The sequence below is a fragment of the Procambarus clarkii genome, chromosome 64, assembly GCF_040958095.1.
Source record: "Procambarus clarkii isolate CNS0578487 chromosome 64, FALCON_Pclarkii_2.0, whole genome shotgun sequence".
Taxonomy (NCBI): Eukaryota; Metazoa; Arthropoda; class Malacostraca; order Decapoda; family Cambaridae; genus Procambarus; species Procambarus clarkii.
Genome location: NC_091213.1, coordinates 13,455,970 through 13,479,192, shown reverse-complemented (window position 1 = coordinate 13,479,192; position 23,223 = coordinate 13,455,970). Strand labels below are relative to the sequence as shown.

The following is a 23,223-nucleotide window of genomic DNA, read 5'->3' as shown; positions in this document are numbered from 1 at the left end:
GAATTCGCCTCAAAAATCACGCTCAGGGGTCAAATCTCGAACATTTCAGACATTTTGAAAACTACTTGGGGGGTTGGGCAAAATATGACCCGTCCTTGTTTTCAGTAATTGGCATATTTTCGGTATGAAAAGTCGTAATTTGAAAACGAAAATAGGTGCATAGAGTCAGAATTTGGCTTAAAAATCACCCTCAGGAGTCATATTTCGGACATTTCAGACATTTTGAAAACTGCAGGGGGGTTTGGGCAAAATATGACCCATCGCAGTTTTCAGTAATTGGCATATTTTCGGTATAAAAAGTCGTAATTTGAAAATGAAAATAGGTGCAGAGAGTCAGAATTCGGCTCAAAAATCACGCTCAGGAGTCAAATTTCGGACATTTCAGACATTTTGAAAACTGCAGGGGGGTTTGGGCAAAATATGACCCATCGCTGTTTTCAGTAATTGGCATATTTTCGGTATAAAAATTCGTAATTTGAAAATGAAAAAAGGTGCAGAGAGTCAGAATTTGGCTCAAAAATCACGCTCAGGAGTCCAATTTCGGACATTTCAGATATTTTGAAAACTGCAAGGGGGTTTGGGCAAAATATGACCCCTCGCCGTTTTCAGTAATTGGCATATTTTCGGTATAAAAAGTCGTAATTTGAAAATGAAAATAGGTGCAGAGAGTCAGAATTCGGCTCAAAAATCACGCTCAGGAGTCAAATTTCGGACATTTTAGACATTTTGAAAACTGCAGGGGGGGTTTGGGCAAAATATGACCCATCGCCGTTTTCAGTAATTGGCATATTTTCGGTATAAAAAGTCGTAATTTGAAAATGAAAATAGGTGCATAGAGTCAGAATTCGGCTCAAAAATCACGCTCAGGAGTCAAATTTCGGACATTTCAGACATTTTGAAAACTGCAGGGGGTTTGGGCAAAATATGACCCATCGCCGTTTTCAGTAATTGGCATATTTTCGGTATAAAAAGTCGTAATTTGAAAATGAAAATAGGTGCAGAGACTCAGAATTCGGCTCAAAAATCACGCTCTGGAGCCAAATTTCGGACATTTCAGACATTTTGAAAACTGCAGGGGGGTTTGGGCAAAACACGACCCATCGCCGTTTTCAGTAATTGGTATATTTTCGGTATAAAAAGTCGTAATTTGAAAAAGAAAATAGGTGCAGAGAGTCAGAATTCGGCTCAAAAATCACGCTCAGGAGTCAAATTTCGGACATTTCAGACATTTTGAAAACTGCAGGGGGGTTTGGGCAAAATATGACCCATCGCCGTTTTCAGTAATTGGCATATTTTCGGTATAAAAAGTCGTAATTTAAAAATGAAAATAGGTGCAGAGAGTCAGAATTCGGCTCAAAAATCACGCTCAGGAGTCAAAGTTCGGACATTTCAGACATTTTGAAAACTGCAGGGGGGTTTGGGCAAAATATGACCCATCGCCGTTTTCAGTAATTGGCATATTTTCGGTATAAAAAGTCGTAATTTGAAAACGAAAATAGGTGCATAGAGTCAGAATTCGGCTCAAAAATCACCCTCAGGAGTCAAATTTCGGACATTTCAGACATTTTGAAAACTGCAGGGGGGTTTGGGCAAAATATGACCCATCGCCGTTTTCAGTAATTGGCATATTTTCGGTATAAAAAGTCGTAATTTGAAAATAAAAATAGGTGCATAGAGTCAGAATTCGGCTCAAAAATCACCCTCAGGAGTCATATTTCGGACATTTCAGACATTTTGAAAACTGCAGGGGGGTTTGGGCAAAATATGACCCATCGCCGTTTTCAGTAATTGGCATATTTTCGGTATAAAAAGTCGTAATTTGAAAATGAAAATAGGTGCAGAGAGTCAGAATTCGGCTCAAAAATCACGCTCTGGAGCCAAATTTCGGACATTTCAGACATTTTGAAAACTGCAGGGGGGTTTGGGCAAAATATGACCCATCGCCGTTTTCAGTAATTGGCATATTTTCGGTATAAAAAGTCGTAATTTAAAAATGAAAATAGGTGCAGAGAGTCAGAATTCGGCTCAAAAATCACGCTCAGGAGTCAAATTTCGGACATTTCAGACATTTTGAAAACTGCAGGGGGGTTTGGGCAAAATATGACCCATCGCTGTTTTCAGTAATTGGCATATTTTCGGTATAAAAATTCGTAATTTGAAAATGAAAAAAGATGCAGAGAGTCAGAATTTGGCTCAAAAATCACGCTCAGGAGTCCAATTTCGGACATTTCAGATATTTTGAAAACTGTAAGGGGGTTTGGGCAAAATATGACCCCTCGCCGTTTTCAGTAATTGGCATATTTTCGGTATAAAAAGTCGTAATTTGAAAATGAAAATAGGTGCAGAGAGTCAGAATTCGGCTCAAAAATCACGCTCAGGAGTCAAATTTCGGACATTTTAGACATTTTGAAAACTGCAGGGGGGGTTTGGGCAAAATATGACCCATCGCCGTTTTCAGTAATTGGCATATTTTCGGTATAAAAAGTCGTAATTTGAAAATGAAAATAGGTGCATAGAGTCAGAATTCGGCTCAAAAATCACGCTCAGGAGTCAAATTTCGGACATTTCAGACATTTTGAAAACTGCAGGGGGTTTGGGCAAAATATGACCCATCGCCGTTTTCAGTAATTGGCATATTTTCGGTATAAAAAGTCGTAATTTGAAAATGAAAATAGGTGCAGAGACTCAGAATTCGGCTCAAAAATCACGCTCTGGAGCCAAATTTCGGACATTTCAGACATTTTGAAAACTGCAGGGGGGTTTGGGCAAAACACGACCCATCGCCGTTTTCAGTAATTGGTATATTTTCGATATAAAAAGTCGTAATTTGAAAAAGAAAATAGGTGCAGAGAGTCAGAATTCGGCTCAAAAATCACACTCAGGAGTCAAATTTCGGACATTTCAGACATTTTGAAAACTGCAGGGGGGTTTGGGCAAAATATGACCCATCGCCGTTTTCAGTAATTGGCATATTTTCGGTATAAAAAGTCGTAATTTGAAACAGAAAATAGGTGCAGAGAGTCAGAATTCGGCTCAAAAATCACGCTCAGGAGTCAAATTCCGGACATTTCAGACATTTTGAAAACTGCAGGGGGGTTTGGGCAAAATATGACCCATCGCCGTTTTCAGTAATTGGCATATTTTCGGTATAAAAAGTCGTAATTTGAAAATGAAAATAGGTGCAGAGAGTCAGAATTTGGCTCAAAAATCACGCTCAGGAGTCAAATTTCGGACATTTCAGACATTTTGAAAACTGCAGGGGGTTTGGGCAAAATATGACCCATCGCCGTTTTCAGTAATTGGCATATTTTCGGTATAAAAAGTCGCAATTTGAAAATGAAAATAGGTGCAGAGAGTCAGAATTCGGCTCAAGAATCACGCTCAGGAGTCAAATTTCGGATATTTCAGACATTTTGAAAACTGCAGGGGGGTTTGGGCAAAATATGACCCATAGCCGATTTCAGTAATTGGCATATTTTCGGTATAAAAAGTCGTAATTTGAAAAGGAAAATAGGTGCAGAGAATCAGAATTCGGCTCAAAAATCACGCTCAGGAGTTAAATTTCGGACATTTCAGACATTTTGAAAACTGCAGGGTTGGGGGGGGGCAAAATATGACCCATCGCCGTTTTCAGTAATTGGCATATTTTCGGTATAAAAAGTCGTAATTTGAAAATGAAAATAGGTGCATAGAGTCAGAATTCGGCTCAAAAATCACGCTCAGGAGTCAAATTTCGGACATTTCAGACATTTTGAAAACTGCAGGGGGGTTTGGTCAAAATATGACCCATTGCCGTTTTCAGTAATTGGCATATTTTCGGTATAAAAAGTCGTAATTTGAAAATGAAAATCGGTGCAGAGAGTCAGAATTCGGCTCAAAAATCACGCTCAGGAGCCAAATTTCGGACATATTAGACATTTTGAAAACTGCAGGGGGGTTTGGGCAAAATATGACCCATCGCCGTTTTCAGTAATTGGCATATTTTCGGTATAAAAAGTCGTAATTTGAAAATAAAAATATTTGCAGAGAGTCAGAATTCGGCTCAAAAATCTCGCTCAGGAGTCAAATTTCGGACATTTCAGACATTTTGAAAACTGCAGGGGGGTTTGGGCAAAATATGACCCATCGCCGTTTTCAGTAATTGGCATATTTTCGGTATAAAAATTCGTAATTTGAAAATGTAAATAGGTGCAGAGAGTCAGCATTCGGCTCAAAAATCACGCTCAGGAGTCAAATTTCGGACATTTCAGACATTTTGAAAACTGCAGGAGGGTTTGGGCAAAATATGACCCATCGCCGTTTTCAGTAATTGGCATATTTTCGGTATAAAAAGTCGTAATTTAAAAATGAAAATAGGTGCAGAGAGTCAGAATTCGGCTCAAAAATCACGCTCAGGAGTAAAATTTCGGACATTTCAGACATTTTGAAAACTGCAGGGGGGTTTGGGCAAAATATGACCCATCGCCGTTTTCAGTAATTGGCATATTTTCGGTATAAAAAGTCGTAATTTGAAAATGAAAATAGGTGCAGAGAGTCAGGATTCGGCTCAAAAATCACGCTCAGGAGTCAAATTTCGGATATTTCAGACATTTTGAAAACCGCAGGGGGGTTTGGGCAAAATATGACCCATCGCCGTTTACAGTAAATGGCATATTTTCGGTATAAATAGTCGTAATTTGAAAATGAAAATAGGTGCAGAGAGTCAGAATTCGGCTCAAAAATCACGCTCAGGAGTCAAATTTCGGACATTTCAGACATTTTGAAAACTGCAGGGGGGGTTTGGGCAAAATATGACCCATCGCCGTTTTCAGTAATTGGCATATTTTCGGTATAAAAAGTCGTAATTTGAAAATGAAAATAGGTGCATAGAGTCAGAATTCGGCTCAAAAATCACCCTCAGGAGTCAAATTTCGGACATTTCAGACATTTTGAAAACTGCAGGGGGGTTTGGGCAAAATATGACCCATCGCCGTTTTCAGTAATTGGCATATTTTCGGTATAAAAAGTCGTAATTTGAAAATAAAAATAGGTGCATAGAGTCAGAATTCGGCTCAAAAATCACCCTCAGGAGTCAAATTTCGGACATTTCAGACATTTTGAAAATTGCAGGGGGGTTTGGGCAAAATATGACCCATCGCCGTTTTCAGTAATTGGCATATTTTCGGTATAAAAAGTCGTAATTTGAAAATGAAAATAGGTGCAGAGAGTCAGAATTCGGCTCAAAAATCACGCTCTGCAGCCAAATTTCGGACATTTCAGACATTTTGAAAACTGCAGGGGGGTTTGGGCAAAATATGACCCATCGCTGTTTTCAGTAATTGGCATATTTTCGGTATAAAAATTCGTAATTTGAAAATTAAAAAAGGTGCAAAGAGTCAGAATTTGGCTCAAAAATAACGCTCAGGAGTCCAATTTCGGACATTTCAGATATTTTGAAAACTGCAAGGGGGTTTGGGCAAAATATGACCCATCGCCGTTTTCAGTAATTGGCATATTTTCGGTATAAAAATTCGTAATTTGAAAATGAAAATAGGTGCAGAGAGTCAGAATTCGGCTCAAAAATCACGCTCAGGAGTCAAATTTCGGACATTTTAGACATTTTGAAAACTGCAGGGGGGGTTTGGGCAAAATATGACCCATCGCCGTTTTCAGTAATTGGCATATTTTCGGTATAAAAAGTCGTAATTTGAAAATGAAAATAGGTGCATAGAGTCAGAATTCGGCTCAAAAATCACGCTCAGGAGTCAAATTTCGGACATTTCAGACATTTTGAAAACTGCAAGGGGTTTGGGCAAAATATGACCCATCGCCGTTTTCAGTAATTGGCATATTTTCGGTATAAAAGGTCTTAATTTGAAAATGAAAATAGGTGCAGAGACTCAGAATTCGGCTCAAAAATCACGCTCTGGAGCCAAATTTCGGACATTTCAGACATTTTGAAAACTGCAGGGGGGTTTGGGCAAAATACGACCCATCGCCGTTTTCAGTAATTGGTATATTTTCGGTATAAAAAGTCGTAATTTGAAAAAGAAAATAGGTGCAGAGAGTCAGAATTCGGCTCAAAAATCACGCTCAGGAGTCAAATTTCGGACATTTCAGACATTTTGAAAACTGCAGGGGGGTTTGGGCAAAATATGACCCATCGCCGTTTTCAGTAATTGGCATATTTTCGGTATAAAAAGTCGTAATTTGAAATAGAAAATAGGTGCAGAGAGTCAGAATTCGGCTCAAAAATCACGCTCAGGAGTCAAATTTTGGACATTTCAGACATTTTGAAAACTGCAGGGGGGTTTGGGCAAAATATGACCCATCGCCGTTTTCAGTAATTGGCATATTTTCGGTATAAAAAGTCGTAATTTGAAAATGAAAATAGGTGCAGAGAGTCAGAATTCGGCTCAAAAATCACGCTCAGGAGTCAAATTTCGGACATTTCAGACATTTTGAAAACTGCAGGGGGGTTTAGGCAAAATATGACCCATCGCCGTTTTCAGTAATTGGCATAAGTTCGGTATAAAAAGTCGTAATTTGAAAATGAAAATAGGTGCAGAGAGTCAGAATTCGGCTCAAAAATCACGCTCAGGGGTCAAATTTCGAACATTTCAGACATTTTGAAAACTACAGGGGGGGTTGGACAAAATATGACCCGTCCTTGTTTTCAGTAATTGGCATATTTTCGGTATGAAAAGTCGTAATTTGAAAACGAAAATAGGTGCAGAGAGTCAGAATTGGGCCAAAAATCACTCTCAGGAGTCAAATTTCGGACATTTCAGACATTTTGAAAACTGCAGGGGGGTTTGGGCAAAATACGACCCATCGCCGTTTCCAGTAATTGGCATATTTTCGGTATAAAAAGTCGTAATTTGAAAATGAAGATAGGTGCAGAGAGTCAGAATTCGGCTCAAAAATCACGCTCAGGAGCCAAATTTCGGACATTTCAGACATTTTGAAAACTGCAGGGGTGTTTGGGCAAAATATGACCCATCGCCGTTTTCAGTAATTGGCATATTTTCGGTATAAAAAGTCGTAATTTGAAAATGAAAATAGGTGCAGTGAGTCAGAATTCGGCTCAAAAATCTCTCTCAGGAGTCAAATTTCGGACATTTCAGACATTTTGAAAACTGCAGGGGGGTTTGGCCAAAATATGACCCATCGCCGTTTTCAGTAATTGGCATATTTTCGGTATAAAAAGTCGTAATTTAAAAATGAAAATAGGTGCAGAGAGTGAGAATTCGGCTCAAAAACCACGCTCAGGAGTCAAATTTCGGACATTTCAGACATTTTGAAAACTGCAGGGGGGTTTGGGCAAAATATGACCCATCGCCGTTTTCAGTAATTGGCATATTTTCCGTATAAAAAGTCGTAATTTGAAAATGAAAATAGGTGCAGAGAGTCAGAATTCGGCTCAAAAATCACGCTCAGGAGTCAAATTTTGGACATTTCAGACATTTTGAAAACTGCAGGGGGGTTTGGCCAAAATATGACCCATCGCTGTTTTCAGTAATTGGCATATTTTCGGTATAAAAAGTCGTAATTTGAAAATGAAAATAGGTGCAGAGAGTCAGAATTCGGCTCAAAAACCACGCTCAGGAGTCAAATTTCGGACATTTCAGACATTTTGAAAACTGCAGGGGGGTTTGGGCAAAATATGACCCATCGCCGTTTTCAGTAATTGGCATATTTTCGGTATAAAAAGTCGTAATTTGAAAATGAAAATAGGTGCAGAGAGTCTGAATTCGGTTCAAAAATCACGCTCAGGAGTCAAATTTCGGACATTTTAGATATTTTGGAAACTGCAGGGGGGTTTGGGCAAAATTTGACCCATCGCCGTTTTCAATAATTGGCATCTTTTCGGTATAAAAGTCGTAATTTGAAAATGAAAATAGGTGCAGAGAGTCCGAATTCGGCTCAAAAATCACGCTCAGGAGTCAAATTTCGTACATTTCAGACATTTTGAAAACTGCAGGAGGGTTTGGGCAAAATATGACCCATCGCCGTTTTCAATAATTGGCATCTTTTCGGTATAAAAGTCGTAATTTGAAAATGAAAATAGGTGCAGAGAGTCAGAATTCGGCTCAAAAATCACGCTCAGGAGTCAAATTTCGGACATTTCAGACATTTTGAAAACTGCAGGGGGGGTTTGGGCAAAATATGACCCACCGCCGCTTTGAGTAATTGGCATATTTTCGGTATAAAAAGCCGTAATTTCAAAATGAAAATAGGTGCAAAGCGTCAGAATTCGGCTCAAAAATCACGCTCAGGAGTCAAATTTCGTACATTTCAGACATTTTGAAAACTGCAGGGGGGTTTGGGCAAAATATGACCCATCGCCGTTTTCAGTAATTGGCATATTTTCGGTATAAAAAGTCGTAATTTGAAAATGAAAATAGGTGCAGAGAGTCAGAATTCTGCTCAAAAATCACGCTCAGGAGTCAAATTTCGGACATTTCAGACATTTTGAAAACTGCAGGGGGATTTGGGCAAAATATGACCCATCGCCGTTTTCAGTAATTGGCATATTTTCGGTATAAAATTCGCAATTTGAAAATGAAAATAGGTGCAGAGAGTCAGAATTCGGCTCAAAAATCACGCTCAGGAGTCAAATTTCGGACATCTCAGATATTTTGAAAACTGCAGGGGGGTTTGGGCAAAATATGACCCATCGCCGTTTTCAGTAATTGGCATAATTTCGGTATAAAAAGTCGTAATTTGAAAATGAAAATAGGTGCAGAGAGTCAGAATTCGGCGCAAAAATCACGCTCAGGAGTCAAATTTCGGACGTTTTAGACATTTTGAAAACTGCAGGGGGGTTTGGGCAAAATATGACCCATCGCCGTTTTCAGTAATTGGAATATTTTCGGTATAAAAATTAGTAATTTGAAAATGAAAATAGGTGCAGAGAGTCAGAATTCGGCTCAAAAATCACGCTCAGGAGTCAAAGTTCGGACATTTCAGACATTTTGAAAACTGCGGGGGGTTTGTGCAAAATATGACCCATCGCCGTTTTTAGTAATTGGCATATTTTCGGTATAAAAAGTCGTAATTTGAAAATGAAAATAGGTGCAGGGAGTCAGAATTCGGCTCAAAAATCACGCTCAGGAGCCAAATTTCGGACATTTCAGACATTTTGAAAACTGCAGGGGGGTTTGGGCAAAATATGACCCATCGCCGTTTCCAGTAATTGGCATATTTTCGGTATAAAAAGTCGTAATTTGAAAATGAAAATAGGTGCAAAGAGTGTCAGAATTCGGCTCAAAAATCACGCTCAGAAGTCAAATTTCGGACATTTCAGACATTTTAAAAACTGCAGGGGGGTTTGGGCAAAATATGACCCATCGCCGTTTTCAGTAATTGGCATATATTCGGTATAAAAAGTCGTAATTTGAAATAGAAAATAGGTGCAGAGAGTCAGAATTCGGCTCAAAAATCACGCTCAGGAGTCCAATTTCGGACATTTCAGACATTTTGAAAACTGCAGGGGGGTTTGGCCAAAATATGACCCATCGCCGTTTTCAGTAATTGGCATATTTTCGGTATAAAAAGTCGTATTTTGAAATAGAAAATAGGTGCAGAGAGTCAGAATTCGGCTCAAAAATCACGCTCAGGAGTCAAATTTCGGACATTTCAGATATTTTGAAAACTGCAGGGGGGTTTGGGCAAAATACGACCCATCGCCGTTTTCAGTAATTGGCATATTTTCGGTATAAAAAGTCGTAATTTGAAAATGAAAATAGGTGCAGAGAGTCAGAATTCGGCTCAAAAATCACGCTCAGGAGCCAAATTTCGGACATTTCAGACATTTTGAAAACTGCAGGGGGGTTTGGGCAAAATATGACCCATCGCCGTTTTCAGTAATTGGCATAATTTCGGTATAAAAAGTCGTAATTTGAAAATGAAAATAGGTGCAGAGAGTCAGAATTCGGCTCAAAAATCACGCTCAGGAGTCAAATTTCGAACATTTCAGATAATTTGAAAACTGCAGGGGAGTTTAGGCAAAATATGACCCATCGCCGTTTTCAGTAATTGGCATATTTTCGGTATAAAAAGTCGTAATTTGAAAATGAAAATAGGTGCAGAGAGTCAGAATTCGGCTCAAAAATCACGCTCAGGAGCCAAATTTCGGACATTTCAGACATTTTGAAAACTGCAGGGGGGTTTGGGCAAAATATGACCCATCGCCGTTTTCAGTAATTGGCATATTTTCGGTATAAAAAGTCGTAATTTGAAAATGAAAATAGGTGCAGAGAGTCAGAATTCGGCTCAAAAATCACGCTCAGGATTCAAATTTCGGACATTTCAGACATTTTGAAAACTGCAGGGGGGTTTGGGCAAAATGTGACCCACCGCCTCTTTCAGTAATTGGCAGATTTTTGGTATAAAAAGTCGGAATTTCAAACGGCAAATAGGTGCAGAGAGCCTGAATTTTGGTCCAAAATATGGCTCAGGTATCGAATTTGGGATGTTTGGGATATTTTGAAAACTGCAGGGGGGTTTGGACAAAATGTAACCCACCGCCGCTTTCAGTAATTGGCAGATTTTTGGTATAAAATATCGGAATTTCAAACTGCGAATAGGTGCAGAGATCCAGAATTTGGGTCCAAAATATGGCTCAGGTATCGAATTTGGGATGTTTGGGATATTTTGAAAACTGCAGGTGGATTTTGGCAAAATGTGACCCACCGCCGCTTTCAGTAATTGGCATATTTTTGGTATAAAAAGTCGGAATTTTAAACTACGAATAGGTGCAGAGAGCCAGAATTTGGGTCGAAAATATGGCTCAGGTATCGAATTTGGGATGTTTGGGATATTTTGAAAACTGCAGGGGGGTTTGGGCAAAATGTGACCCACCGCCGCTTTCAGTAATTGGCAGTTTTTTGGTATAAAAAGTCGGAATTTAAAACTGCGAATAGGTGCAGAGAGCCAGAATTTGGGTCCAAAATATGGCTCAGGTATCGAATTTGGGATGTTTGGGATATTTTGAAAACTGCAGGGGGGTTTGGTCAAAATGTGACCAACCGCCGCTTTCAGTAATTGGCAGATTTTTGGTATAAAATGTCGGAATTTCAAACTGCGAATAGGTGCAGAGAGCCAGAATTTGGCTCCAAAATATGGCTCAGGTATCGAATTTGGGATATTTGGGATATTTTGAAAACTGCAGGGGGGGTTTGAGCAAAATATGACCCATTGCCGTTTTCAGTAGTTGGCATAGTTTCGGTATAAAAAGAGGTAAGTGGAAAATGAAAATAGGTACAGAGAGTCAGAATTTGGCTCAAAAATCACGCTCAGGCATGAAATTTTCGACATTTCAGATATTTTGAAAACTGCAGGGGGGTTATGGGAAAATATAACCCATCGCTGTTTTTAGTAATTGGCATAGTTTCGGTATAAAAAGTGGTAATTGGAAAATGAAAATAGGTGCAGAGAGTCAGAATTCGGCTCAAAATTCACGCTCAGGAGTCAAATTTCTCACATTTCAGATATTTTGAAAACTGCAGGGGGGTTTGGGCAAAATATGACCCATTGCCATTTTCAGTAATTGGCATAGTTTCGGTATAAAAATTCGTAATTTGAAAATCGAGATGGGTGCAGAGAGTCGGAATTTTGCTCAAAAATCACGCTCAGGAGTCAAAATTCCTACATTTCAGATATTTTCAAAACTGTAGAGGGGTTATGGGAAAATATAACCCATCGCCGTTTTCAGTAATTGTTGTTTTCAGTAGTCATCCAGCAGTCATCCATCCAGTAGTCCAGCAGGGTATTGGAGGTGGAGAGAGAGAGAGAGAGAGAGAGAGAGAGAGAGAGAGAGAGAGAGAGAGAGAGAGAGAGAGAGAGAGAGAGAGAGAGAGAGAGAGAGAGAGAGAGAGAGAGAGAGAGAGAGAGAAAGAGGGGGGTAGTGATGAGTATGATTGTAGACTTGGTGTACCCGGCGATGCCCGGGTAGGGAAGATGGCTACAGCCATGAAGATAACGAGTAGTGAACATGTAGCCTTCGTCACCCGAGTTACACCACATATTATCAGGTGGATATAATTAGCCGATTATATGTATAAAAGTTTTAAATTAATATTCAACAATAATTGAGACCATCCTCACCTGGTTACTCCAGGGACGCGTGTTCGATCCCACTGCATGGCTTCAATATTTTCTGTAATATCTTACGACAGCATAATCATTTGTAGTGTGGTTGGAGATGTGTTCTGAGAGCAGCAGCAGCAACACACACCTGAGGGAGGTGTGTGAACCTGAGCCATCGACCAGTGTCCTGCCGGACTCCAGCGAGTGTGGGTGTGTCACACACGCTTCCCTCTGACGTATAGTGACACAACCTTGTGACTCACTATTCATTTCCTGTTAGACATGAATGTAAACTCGTTGTTAAAGTGAAGTAATGTCAAAATTATAAGTGTTTCATGGCCCGAGTTTAACTTTTGATAATAGTTTGCTCTGTTATGTAAAGTGTTCGTCGATTTTCGTAATTGTTTTTATATATTTTTTTATTTTAATCGAGTTTGGTATTGACGATCTCCAAGAACTTATCACAAAGTCAGACACTACCCGCGAACTCTTTCGAGTATTTGTCAACAGAAGTGTGAAGGGGCTTGATCAACCTAACAGTTTGTGTTAGCAATATGGCTGCCCAATACACAGAGCTGAGGTAGGTGAAATTTTCACTTCACTGCCGAGTATTCCCGATCTGGTGCTTTCTTTTGATATATAAGAACGGTAGAGCGACGGTCTCCCTTCATGCAGGTCGGCGTTCAATCCCCGACCGTCCGAGTGGTTGGGTACCATTCCTTTCCCCCTGTCCAACCCCAAATCCTTATCCTGATCCTTTCACGGTGCTATATGTAGTCGTAGTGGCTTAGTTTTTTCTTCTGATTGTTCCCTCCCTTACCAACTGATCGGGCGCTTCTTTGCAGGTTCGGGGTTTGATCCCCGATGATCCAAGTGGTTGGGTACAGTTACTTCATTCTGTCCTCATACTCCAGCTCCTTGTCCTCATATCCCACCTCCTTGTCCTCATACCCCCAGCTCCTTGTCCTCATATCCCACCTCCTTGTCCTCATACCACCAGCTCCTTGTCCTCATACCCCAGCTCCTTGTCCTCATACCCCCAGCTCCTTGTCCTCATACCCCAGCTCCTTGTCCTCATACCCCAGCTCCTTGTCCCCATACCCCAGCTCCTTGTCCCCATACCACCAGCTCCTTGTCCTCATACCCCCAGCGCCTTGTCCTCATACTCCAGCTCCTTGTCCCCATACCCCAGCTCCTTGTTCTCATACCCCAGCTCCTTGTCCTCATACCCCAGCTCCTTGTCCTCATACCCCAGCTCCTTGTCCTCATACCCCAGCTCCTTGTCCTCATACCCCAGCTCCTTGTCCTCATACCCCAGCTCCTTGTCCTCATACCCCAGCTCCTTGTCCTCATACCCCCAGCTCCTTGTCCTCATACCCCCAGCTCCTTGTCCTCATACTCCAGCTCCTTGTCCTCATACCCCAGCTCCTTGTCCTCATACCCCCAGCTCCTTGTCCTCATACCCCCAGCTCCTTGTCCTCATACCCCCAGCTCCTTGTCCTCATACCCCCAGCTCCTTGTCCTCATACCCCCAGCTCCTTGTCCTCATACCCCCAGCTCCTTGTCCTCATACCCCCCAGCTCCTTGTCCTCATACCCCCCAGCTCCTTGTCCTCATACCCCCAGCTCCTTGTCCTCATACCCCCAGCTTCTTGTCCTCATATCCCAGCTGCTTGTCCTCATACCCCAGCTCCTTGTCCTCATACCCCAGTTCCTTGTCCTCATACCCCAGCTCCTTGTCCTCATACCCCAGCTCCTTGTCCTCATACTCCAGCTCCTTGTCCTCATACCCCAGCTCCTTGTCCTCATATCCCACCTCCTTGTTCTTATATCGTTTCCAAGTGCTATATAGTCATACTCTCTCCTCATGAGAACCAATTGTGGACAAAATTAAAAATACGTAGCTTCACGCATGCGTCAAAATTAAAAAAAAAAAAAAGATTGACGCAGTAACTTGATTTTCAATACTTCACAAACGATCAACAATATCTGGGAAAGAAGTCGGATGCAACACCGGTTTTATCAGTCAGCATAGTCGTTATCAGTCACAATAACCTGAGTTATTTGCTCCGGATGCATCAATCCGTTGATGCAATCCCCGACCGTCCAAATGGTTGGGCACCATTCCTAATCCTTATCCTGATTCATTCCAAGTGCTATATAGTCGCAATGAGCTCGGCTCTTTCTCCTGATAGTTTCTTTCCTATCCTTAGGCTCGTCTATTTAGTCATACGGGCTTAGCACATTCTCCTAACATTATTATGACGGCGAGTCACGAAATGGTTTGACCATCGAGCTAGATCCGAAGAAAACTTGCACAAGGTGATCTAAAGAAAACTTCCTCGAACTCAAGAGGAACTCAGGAAAATTAAATCTAGGTGTTTCCAAAGAAAACTAGAGCTAAGGGGAGTAGAAATAGATCTTTGGGAGCTAATTAGAACTATAGATCCTAGGGAACTTATTGGAACCAGATTTGGAATCTGGTCCGGAACCAGATTTCCGGACCTAACTGGAACTAGACCTTATCGTGACAAGTTCACTTGGACTTGTCGGGAAGGACTACAGCCTCGCTTCCTACAGGGTCTAGGTTCGATCCCCGATGGCCCAAATGGTTGTTGGGTACCCTTCCTTCCGTTCTCATATCCCAGCTCCTGGTTCTCAGGTGCCTTCTAAGTGCAAGCAACCTGTCCTCTCTCTCATTTCGATGCCATAATCCCCCACGGACAAAATATGATGTACTATAAATCCCAGCGCCTCTCAAACAACCCCGTTTTCTATGCCTGGTGTATCGGTTAGGTTAAGTTCGGGCAATATAGTACATCATTACCCTGTCGTGACAACTAGAGAGGAAGGACTCGCTAAATAGTCATTCTGGCTGAGCAATTTCGCCTCATAATTACAATTTGAAGAAAAAAACAAACCTTAAATTTCGCGCTTGGCAACAATGAGAATGCATTCCAAGCCTAATTGACAACTTCAGTTGCTTGCTCGCTGTTTTATTTGTATTTATACATAATTGCTTAAGAGTTGGCATGAGAGACAGATTAGCTTGTCACGCATTTTGTCTATACTAAAATAATAAAATCCCAAATAATATTTAATGGATTATGTGCAGTATTCGGGAGTTTGCTGTAGACTAGGCTTTCCCTCCCCTGGAACATTATAGATTGATAAGTATTGATACAGGCAAAAGGCTTTCCCTGGGCCATTATAATCATTGATATATTTCGAAGGAGAGTGCTTGCTTGCAGTCAAGATAAATTGGCGGGGTAATGGTACATGTGGAGCACGATACATATACTTGGGAGCCAGCAACAGCCGGCCGGCCACCATAACAAATTACCGGTTATTACATGTCGTGCGCTCGTTACATGTTCAGACGAGTCCGGAACGTGTTGGCTACCTGTCGATAATTTAACCATTGTGATTATATATATGTATATATATATATATATATATTTTTTTTGGTGTTGAAAATACGAAGTCCAAATTATTCATTTCTGTTTCTCTCGCAATTTAGGAATTTTAATAGGAAAAAAAAATTTTTTGATTGCATATTCAATATAGATTAGGTTATCGATGATGTTGCATGGTATGTGTTTATAGTGTATAAATAGAACGTTGTCGGTTAATGGTAGAAAGCTTTGGCAGTACCAGAACCTGAACATAACACAAGGTTACTATTGCTAGGCTATTGGGTCACACAGCGCCTGGGGGCATAGATTATCAGATGAAAGAGATAGCTAGAATGACCATATGGTTCGTGAAAGAAATATGATAGCCGGATAAGAGCCATGCATGATAACTGTTCACTTGAACCCTCGGGCATGAAACGCTGACGCCGCATCCAGCGAGTCCATTGTTGTGTCGACCATTCCAATCGGTACATGAACACAGGAACAAAATTTCAAAAGTTCAGAGACATGCCAAGTGGTCTGAGCTATGAAGAGAAACAATATATATATATTTTGATAGGGAGGGAGGGAATTATCAGGGAAAAGCGCCAGGCCACTACGACTATACAGCACTTGAAAGGGGTCAGAATAAGGATTTGGAATGGGACGGGGGGTGGGGAAGGAATGGTGCCCAACTACTTGGACGGTCGGGGATTGAACGGCGACCTGCATGAAGCGAGACCGTCCAGCCCAAGTAGTTGGGCTGGGGGGGGGGAGTGAATGGTTGTTGAGTTGGTTGAATGAAGGTTTAGGGGCGTGATGAATGGTTGAATGAGGTGTGAGGGTTGAGGTTGAGTCCTGTGAGGTGAGTGCAGCAGTGTTCTTCACGTGGGTGGGGCCAGGGTTGTCAAAATCGATGAAGTTGTTATGAGCGTAATGAGGCAGTGTTCATGAGTGCACTCGAGCGAGTGCACTCGAGTGCAATGTGGTGTGGCTGGGAGTGCAACTGAGTATAAGGTATAAGGAAGTGGAGTTATTGTAAGTAGTAAGGGCGAGTGGTTAAAATGTAAAGGGCAAGTGGAGGTGATTGTGCTTTTGAATACAAGTCGGAATCAAGAAATTAGGTTTGTTTACAGTGTAGCGATGACGTAGAGGGAAACATACTTTTCTCAGCTCTTAGACTCCACTCCGGCAAGCTGCAGGAACTAACCATCCATTCTAAAGAACACAAGAGAACAAGAACAATTAGTTGAGTATAAGAAGCCTGTGTATATATATACTGTTATGATCTCAGCCTGCAGGAGAAACGAGTCTCCCTCCTTGAGAGTTATTCAGCAAGCCTGACCTAACTAGAAGGTCTAGCAAGTATTGAGGTGATAACGCCTATGTAAAATAGTTGGTTGGATATGTGTAACAGTTTGAGATTATGGGCAATGCAGAAGAAAATAGATAAATGACTGGCTAGGAGATGTGGACATTTTGCTGGAGGCTTGAGGCTCGCTTCCGGAGGACCTTGACCTCACTTGAGTGCCAGACATCGCAGGGGGAAGCCGCGCTCCGTTTGAGCTCCCGCCAGAAGGGAACCCCTAGTGATATATCTCTAAGAGAAGAGAAGTGTGCAGACGTACCAGCTGTGGAATCGAGCTGGGAACGTTGTGGTCTCAAGTCCGGGTCGACGAGCAGATATTAAATCGCCCAGAAGCATTATTGTGGGCCGTGGGAGCGCCCTGACCAAGCCTCGTCAGAGGAAGAAGCGCCCTCGACCAGACGTTCTGTGGTAAGCACGATATACGCCAGTTCATAGTGATTGCATTGTAGTTGGTCGTGTGCCCAGCGACAGTAGCGATGTTTATTTATAGGTTAGACATGTTTTAATAAGGCAGAAAGCCTGAAATAAGAGAGTGGAGAGGGAGGAACACGGAGCGACGTCCGTCCTCTCTGAGCGCTGGCGGACGACTGAGGGAGCCTGGCTCCGGATGGAGGAAGACCCTCCCAGCGAGTGAGGACGCCGCCAGGCGAGGTGGAGTATGGACCCGCCCAAAACGGGGGAGTCCACTCTCACTGTATGTAGAGGACAGATAGAGGTTTGAGGCAAGCATATTGTGCGGTTATTTTTGTTTATGTGTTAAAGGGGAACATTTTATTGGAACGTCGATGGGTTGCAGGTTTGTCTTTGGGGAAGAAGTTGCTGAGAACTTCGAAGCCAGCAGATGATGTAGCTGATGAGACTCCAAGGTAGTGGAGCAGAGGACCTCGAGCTGTGAGGAGAAGCAGCAGTGAAGAGGAGTGTCACGCGCTTCTGTAGAGGTGGTGTAGCAGCCAAGAGAGCTGTGGAAGAACCTAACAGAAGGGTGAAGCACCGTAGTTGCACAAGGAAACTTCATGATAGCAGCCTGGAGGAGCTGCAGAGGATCCTGGTAGTGAAGCCTGGAAGAACCTAAGGATATTAGGGTTGTGAACTTCCAGAGGTGGAAGGGGAAGTTCTGGTGGATTACTAGTAGGGAGTTGATAGTGTTTGGTTGTCATTAGCGTGCAAGACGCAGTGAGAGGTGAGTGACTGTTGGCATTCTTATGTCAAGGAGTTTTTTTATACTGAAGTATCAATGAACATTTATACTGGTATATGTTATTGCATTCAAATGCTGATTTTCTATATATACATTATCTTGCTGATAGTGCAACAGTGTATGTAGGCTTGACCAACTTGAGGAGGTTAATGGTATCAGATGGCGAACCAGGAGATAGGATACCCCTTTGATAAGCTGAAAATAGAGTTCTGATGGTATTGGAGTGCAACCTGATTGTGATATTATAGAGTATAGGATTCATTATTGTTATATGTGTGTATGTATCGTGTATGTGCTTTCTTCAGTAAATGTGTCACAGTTTGCTGGTGTTTGCCCTTGTCCTAGTGAGGCTTCCCAGGAGGTAGTAAAGAAGGAGAGAGAGAGAGAGAAAGAACCATGAACCACTGCTGTGGACAGGGTAGGAGGTAATACTAGTAAGTCATAGGGGGATTGAGGAGATCATATCTCATAAGGAGAGAGTGGGGAGTCACAGCGGCTCGAGTGGGTGTGTGCACGTGACGACGAGGCTAAGTGTTGGAGCCGCATCCCCTGAACGTGTGACGTTGAGCCCCTCTCCAAGAGCCAGAAGCGCCAAGGGTGATCTCCTAGTATAAGCACTCTACCGAGTTGTGGGTTGGGTTGTCCGTAGAGGAGGATCAACGACGACTACACCAACCAACCCACAGTCTATATAATAAATTGGGGGCCTGTCCGGGAGAGTGAACTGACACACCCACACCCTGTCCAAGAGTGGATTTGTACACCCCTGCTGAGATAAACTGTGTGACCGCAGGTGTATACTCTCTTGGGAAGACTCACAGGACAAAGATGGATAAGGTGCAAGCGTTTGTGGAGTCAGGCAAGCCCGAGGACTTGGAAGGTTGCACGAGGGATCAATTGAAACAAATAGCAGAAAAATGTGGCATCAGGTTGAAAGCATCTAAAGTAGCTGGGATGAAGGATGAGATCCTGAGGCAGTTGAGAGCCAGAAGTGAAGCGGCAGAACAAGGAGCCCAGGAAGGAGCTGAAAGTAGAAAGGAGGATGATGGGCAGGATGACGTGAGATCCCAGGGATCGAGTAGGAGCAGCAAGAGTAGCCGCAGTAGTAGGAGTAGCCGGAATAGGAGCTTGGAGAGATTCCAGTTAGAGCTCCAGATGCAGCGTGAGGACAAGGAGAGACAGTTCCAGCTGGAAAAGATGAAATTAGAACTCCAGATGAAAAATGAAGCAGAGAAGGAAAAAGAGAAAACCAGACTGGAAATAGAAAAAGAGAAAGCAAGGCTAGAGGTGGAAAAAGAAAAAGAGAGAACAAAACAAATGCAGATAGAAGCGAATAGAACCTTGGCTGAACAAAGGATTGAACATGGGTTGCCAGAGAGCACCACCCAGGTATCACACCCGCCAGATGTTAGGGTTAGGGAGAAGGACATTCCCTTGTTTGTTCCCGAAGAGGCAGAGAGCTTTTTCGAGCACTTCGAAAAAGTAGCCAGCATCAAGGAGTGGCCACAGGAGGAATGGGCCCAGCTGGTCCAGTTAAGATTGACCGGTGCAGCCAGGGAGGCGTACACCCAATTGTCACTGGAAGAGTGCCAGGATTATGCCACAGTAAAGAGCAGCATTTTGCGCTCGTTTCAGTTAACCCCAGAAGCTTATAGGAAGCGCTTCAGAGAAATGATCAAAGTTGGAGCATGTACGTTTGCTGAGACAGCAAGAGATCTGGAAAGACGATTCCAGAAGTGGATTGAGGCTGCTGGAGTTGGATCTTACGCTGACCTGAAGCAACTGATGGTCATGGAGAAGTTCTTGGAGATGATGCATCCCGAAACAAAGTTCAAGATCCAAGAAGCAGGGATAATGGAGGTGAAAGACGCCGCAGATAGGGCGGATATTATTACTGAAGCATATAAGAGCTTAAGGGAGAACAGAGTGAGAAGCGAGGCGAGACGCAGCAATGGCAGATCCAATGGAGTCTGGGGAGGAAGAAATTATGAAAGACCCAGAAGAGTCTGGGGTGAGAAAAATTTTGATAAATGGGCAGATAAAAGTAAGTACCCTAAAACTCAGAAGAGTAGGTCGCGCACTTCGTCTGAAAGTGAGGATGGAGGAGCTAAACGAGAAACTAATCGTTATCCAGGGAATCAAGAGTCCAGTAAAGCTCCACAGAGTACGAGTAGTACGTCTGGCCCGAGGAACCCCAATACGAGTGGGCAGAGTCAGAGCCGCTTTGGTACATATAGAAGAGATTTTTCCCAGATGAGATGTTACAATTGTAACGGATTGGGTCACGTGATGCGAGATTGTCGGCAGGGCAAGAGAGTTGTGACCCTGGCCATGTGTGACCCCCGAGGTAAATATACTAATGTGTTCCGAGACAAACCACAGAGAGCGAACTTAGTGAACGAGAGGTATAGGCCGTTCATGAGCAAAGGTTGGATCAGAATAGGAGGCCAACCTGAGGTAGAAGTTGGTATCTTAAGAGATACCGGAGCTAATCAGAGCTTGATTACGAGAAGCCTGATTGGGAATGGTCGACGGTTAGCTGGCAGTGGGAAGATGAAAGTATATGGGTTATTGTCTGAGAGTGACATGCCCGTTTGTACTGTCCAGCTAAGGTCGGAATATGTGTCGGCAGAGGTGATGTTGGGAGTATGCCCCGACATACCTGTTCCAGGAGTCCAAGTGATCCTGGGGAATGACTTGTGCGGGACAAAGGTGTTGACAAGAGTCATAGCGGAGACTGTGCCAGAGGAGTGCCCAGAAGGCCACGGCACGTGTGGGACACCTGAGAGTGTGAACCTGACTGACATCCGAGGGGATGAGTCAGGAGACCGCCAAGTCATTGAGTACCCTGTCTCGGTAGTGACGAAGGCAGAGGTGGCCGACGAGGAAGACACTGGAGAAGGTGAGACAGTGTCGATTCAGCCAGTGGAAGAGATCGATGTAGATATAGCACGGCTGTTTGATGAAGGTCCAGCCCAGAAAAATGAAGTCTCGGTGAGGTCAAAAGTGAAGATGGCCCAGCCGAAGAAGAATACTGTGAAGGGAGTTGACCTGAAGAGAGCCCAGACTGCTGAAATTGAGAGTCGGAAGGCGAATGCAACTGTGCTGAGTAGGAATGAGGAAAGATGTGGACAGACTGAGGACGAGAGTAGAGCGTCAAATTGTCCACGAGCACAGAGGCATATGGATAGTGGAGTTAAGTCGTTTGAGATGTCAAGAGTTGGCATGTTTCACAGAAAACAAGGAGGAGAGATGGTGAAGAGTGATAGCCGAGAAAATGAGAGGAGAAGAGACGGTATGTGTGGGGAGATGCTTACGAGCACTCTGGGAGAGGCAAGACGACGCGTACGGTCGAATGCTGTTGGATGTAGTACAGTGCCCGAAGAAACTTTTAGGGAACGAAGAAGAGTCGAAGGAGAAGAAATGGAGTGGTATAGAAGTGAAAAGTGTAGGAAGAGGATGATGATGCAAGCATGGAGGGATAGAAGAAAGCCGAGGACTCGATGGAAGTCAGACAGGATGAGATCTTGGATAAATGCGGAGACGCAAGGGAGGATCGTCGGTGAAGACGAGGAAGTGAAGTATGATGACCGGAGGCGGAAGTATAATGGCAGTAGATGGAAGTATGAAGACGACAGAGAAGGTACAGACAGTAGATGTCTGACTCTGGACGTGAAGAGAGGAAGACGAGGAAACGGAGGGTGGAGACAGTAAGTAGAGTGGACCAATGGATTGCAGGCGTCCAAGGAGGACAGCCTAGCCAAGAGGTGCCAGAGAGGTCAAATCGTTTGTGAGAAGACCATGTTTCTGGAGAGTTGTGAGCCGGATGTTGCAAGGTGCAACGAATTATTTGTAGACTCCTAAGGGAGTACGTAAGCAGATCAACCGTTCGAACCAATCGGTTGAAGAACGAGACAGTGTGGTGGCGGATGTATTATCCCGAGCCTAGCCACTAGAATAACTCTCAAAAATAAGGGGAGGGGAGTGTTATGATCTCAGCCTGCAGGAGAAACGAGTCTCCCTCCTTGAGAGTTATTCAGCAAGCCTGACCTAACTAGAAGGTCTAGCAAGTATTGAGGTGATAACGCCTATGTAAAATAGTTGGTTGGATATGTGTAACAGTTTGAGATTATGGGCAATGCAGAAGAAAATAGATAAATGACTGGCTAGGAGATGTGGACATTTTGCTGGAGGCTTGAGGCTCGCTTCCGGAGGACCTTGACCTCACTTGAGTGCCAGACATCGCAGGGGGAAGCCGCGCTCCGTTTGAGCTCCCGCCAGAAGGGAACCCCTAGTGATATATCTCTAAGAGAAGAGAAGTGTGCAGACGTACCAGCTGTGGAATCGAGCTGGGAACGTTGTGGTCTCAAGTCCGGGTCGACGAGCAGATATTAAATCGCCCAGAAGCATTATTGTGGGCCGTGGGAGCGCCCTGACCAAGCCTCGTCAGAGGAAGAAGCGCCCTCGACCAGACGTTCTGTGGTAAGCACGATATACGCCAGTTCATAGTGATTGCATTGTAGTTGGTCGTGTGCCCAGCGACAGTAGCGATGTTTATTTATAGGTTAGACATGTTTTAATAAGGCAGAAAGCCTGAAATAAGAGAGTGGAGAGGGAGGAACACGGAGCGACGTCCGTCCTCTCTGAGCGCTGGCGGACGACTGAGGGAGCCTGGCTCCGGATGGAGGAAGACCCTCCCAGCGAGTGAGGACGCCGCCAGGCGAGGTGGAGTATGGACCCGCCCAAAACGGGGGAGTCCACTCTCACTGTATGTAGAGGACAGATAGAGGTTTGAGGCAAGCATATTGTGCGGTTATTTTTGTTTATGTGTTAAAGGGGAACATTTTATTGGAACGTCGATGGGTTGCAGGTTTGTCTTTGGGGAAGAAGTTGCTGAGAACTTCGAAGCCAGCAGATGATGTAGCTGATGAGACTCCAAGGTAGTGGAGCAGAGGACCTCGAGCTGTGAGGAGAAGCAGCAGTGAAGAGGAGTGTCACGCGCTTCTGTAGAGGTGGTGTAGCAGCCAAGAGAGCTGTGGAAGAACCTAACAGAAGGGTGAAGCACCGTAGTTGCACAAGGAAACTTCATGATAGCAGCCTGGAGGAGCTGCAGAGGATCCTGGTAGTGAAGCCTGGAAGAACCTAAGGATATTAGGGTTGTGAACTTCCAGAGGTGGAAGGGGAAGTTCT

General features: G+C 43.3%; 1 protein-coding gene across 5 annotated transcripts in view; it reads left to right on the top strand.

The window, feature by feature from the left end:
* The first annotated feature begins 12,303 nt into the window (after positions 1–12,303).
* The window catches only part of LOC123769002 (anoctamin-4), a 72,294-nt gene continuing 61,374 nt past the window's right edge, over positions 12,304–23,223 (top strand). Inside the window, exon 1 of one of the 5 annotated variants that reach the window (XM_069309193.1) lies at positions 12,304–12,652. The gene's annotated coding sequence lies outside the window, so the exon portion shown is untranslated. Of the gene's footprint in view, positions 12,653–21,893; positions 22,516–23,223 lie in introns of those variants that run through there. The other 4 variants (XM_069309190.1, XM_069309192.1, XM_045759934.2 and 1 more) reach the window with 4 other exon arrangements.